Here is a 2,645-nt window from a genome sequence, read left to right on the forward strand (position 1 = left end):
ATCCCACGTGTTGACTTTTTTTTAATTGGTCGACATGGTGCATTTTCCACCGATAGGAAAGAGGTGGCTTTTTTTCCTCTTTCTTTACTGTTTTCGCGCTGTCCTTAGAAAACGCTTAAAACACACACACACAAAAACGTGACGACAGTATTTAGAAAAAAGCGTGGATTTACTGGCCTGCAATTAAAATTTAAAAACTTTGAAGTCTGAATTTTCAATGTGAGCTGAAATAGAGACTCAGCGTGGCTGCAGCTTGTTGCTATGTCAGCTTAACATAGTCATGTGATTTGGAGGTGCAGCGTGTCCGTGGACCACGGAGGGTTAATAACACTCATCTTCCTTCCATTTCCAGAGTGTAACATCCAACCACCTGTGTAAAATCCGTAATTCCCATGATGTTGTTCAAAATGTGCTCTGGCACAATCATAAGCATCGCTTGCTACTGAAAACAAGAAAAAAGCCGGTCCTGCTATGGGCTGAACCATTTGTTAACGGTGGAGGGGGGGAACACTCTGCAATTTATTCAGTTTTAGCGTTTATATTCACTGTTGACTGTAACTACGCTCAAAGTGTTAATGCTATCTTATTTTAATAAACAACACTGTCATATGCAAGACTGGGGTGGCACTTGGGGTGGCAAGGGATCATTTTAGGGTGGCACTTGCCACCCCATGCCACCCTTCTAGATCCGCCCCTGCATGTAAGTGTCTAATAGTGGGTACGGGGAGCCATAACACTGCCCCCCAGGTCATCAGCGACTGGAGGAGACCCGGGCCCCAGACATGTATAGGATTTATGTACAGGATTTCTACAATTTTTACAAGGGGGCAATTTGAGTGGAGTGATGGAATGTAACTAAGTCAATTTATTCGTCTACTATTCATATAAGTATAGTTTTGATTTACTTGTACTTGTGAAATTGAGTTTGCCAGGTTGGACTTATTTGGTCCTGAAGGAATCTACTGGTAGATGCTCTATATTAATTTCTTGCTATTGTTATTTCAGATTTCTTTGTATTCAAAGCCAGGTAGCCAGTCTTCACAATGTTTAGGAAGAAGGTGTCTGGTAAATTCCTTCCAAAGTGGCCAACATTTTTCAAGGAAGCCAAATCTGCTTCAAGGCCCTTTCACACCGGACACGGCATGCGCTGCGCTCACCGCTTGCTCAAGTGAGGGACCCAAAATTTGTGTTGGGTTGGCTGCTGAAGATATGATTTTTAGAATTGTATTGAAGTAGAAGTTCACTTTTGATGTGAACAGATGTGGATTATCAAGGACTGATGTTTTAAGATGGCAAGGAGACCCAACATGCAGCAGATTTATCTATTCCAGATAAGCTTGGTGTTGCAGCACAGACACAGGATTATTTCTATTATAACTAAATGTGCACATCAGAACAAAAATAATTGTGCACCAGGAGTTAAACATTTTAATATTGGCACTCAAAATCAGACTCCCAGTTTTCTTTAACGTAATTCACTTGGTTTCTTTCTCAAGTGGTGGGTAGCATGAAGACTTTTCACAAGGAAACTGGCTGCTCAGCTCTTCCTCCTGTGTGTTGGAGAAAGAAAGAACAACATCCAGAATTTCTACATTGTTAAGACAATGAAGAAATCAAAAGGTCATTCCCTGTGTGATCCATAGAATATAATAGAATGCCTTTATTTTCACTATACAGATGTACAATGAGACACAGAATAGAGATGTAGACTGGGGTTGCAGCCCTGACGAGCTTCTCAAGGCCCAATTTCCATTTGCTGTGAAATGTTCATGTGTTACCTTTGCAAGATACAGCACACAAGCTGTTTAGTGTTATTTAGACATTTCCAACATGGTTTGTATCCAGGAAGGTTTTTGCATTTTTTTTTTAAAATGTCTTTACTTTTTGTTACTAGCAGCATGTCACAAATACACATAACTTGTTTCCATTTCATTAACTGAATGTAGAGAATATGCAAATGATAACACAGTTTGACCAGCATAAAACAATATTTTTGCACCAACAAAGTGATTCACAAAGCTCTATTACCCAGTGATGTTTACAGTGTAGTTAGATATTTTGAGGAAACTGGACAAGTAAAAGATAAAGAAGTGGTAAACCTAAAAAAAAAACCCAAACTAAACAAAACACTATCTACAGCAGCTGAATAGCAGCTTTTTAATGTCCTTCAATATGCCTACAACTACTCCTGAATCCTACTTAAAGAAGAGAGCTGCCGAAGAGAGTTAAGGCTGTGTTAATAAAGTATTTCTGATTCTGAATCTGATTAAAGAATAATCAAAGTTGGTTGTGCTAAATCTTTACTTCAGGCTTATCAGAATGGCACAAACTCTGCCTTTGCCTTATGTGCTGCTGCATTTCTATGTATGTTTGAATATGTGTCAATAAATTGCTGCATCTAGTTCCTAAAAAAAAGACGCACTCCTTTTTATTTTCCAGCAATAAAAAGGAGTGACTTTTGTAGTTCAATTTACTATCAAAATGTTTCCTTTTTTAAGCTCGTATTTTTGAATTTGTTCATGAAAATGTTTCGTTGGGAATAATTGATGTAATTACATTTCACTGAATTTGATTTTGCTCGTAATTACACAGGTGTGTAAATTCCAGCCTCGTCATCCTATGCTTTCTTCTTCCTGGAAAAAAGA

Source organism: Pelmatolapia mariae, linkage group LG7 (assembly GCF_036321145.2).
Source record: "Pelmatolapia mariae isolate MD_Pm_ZW linkage group LG7, Pm_UMD_F_2, whole genome shotgun sequence".
Taxonomy (NCBI): Eukaryota; Metazoa; Chordata; class Actinopteri; order Cichliformes; family Cichlidae; genus Pelmatolapia; species Pelmatolapia mariae.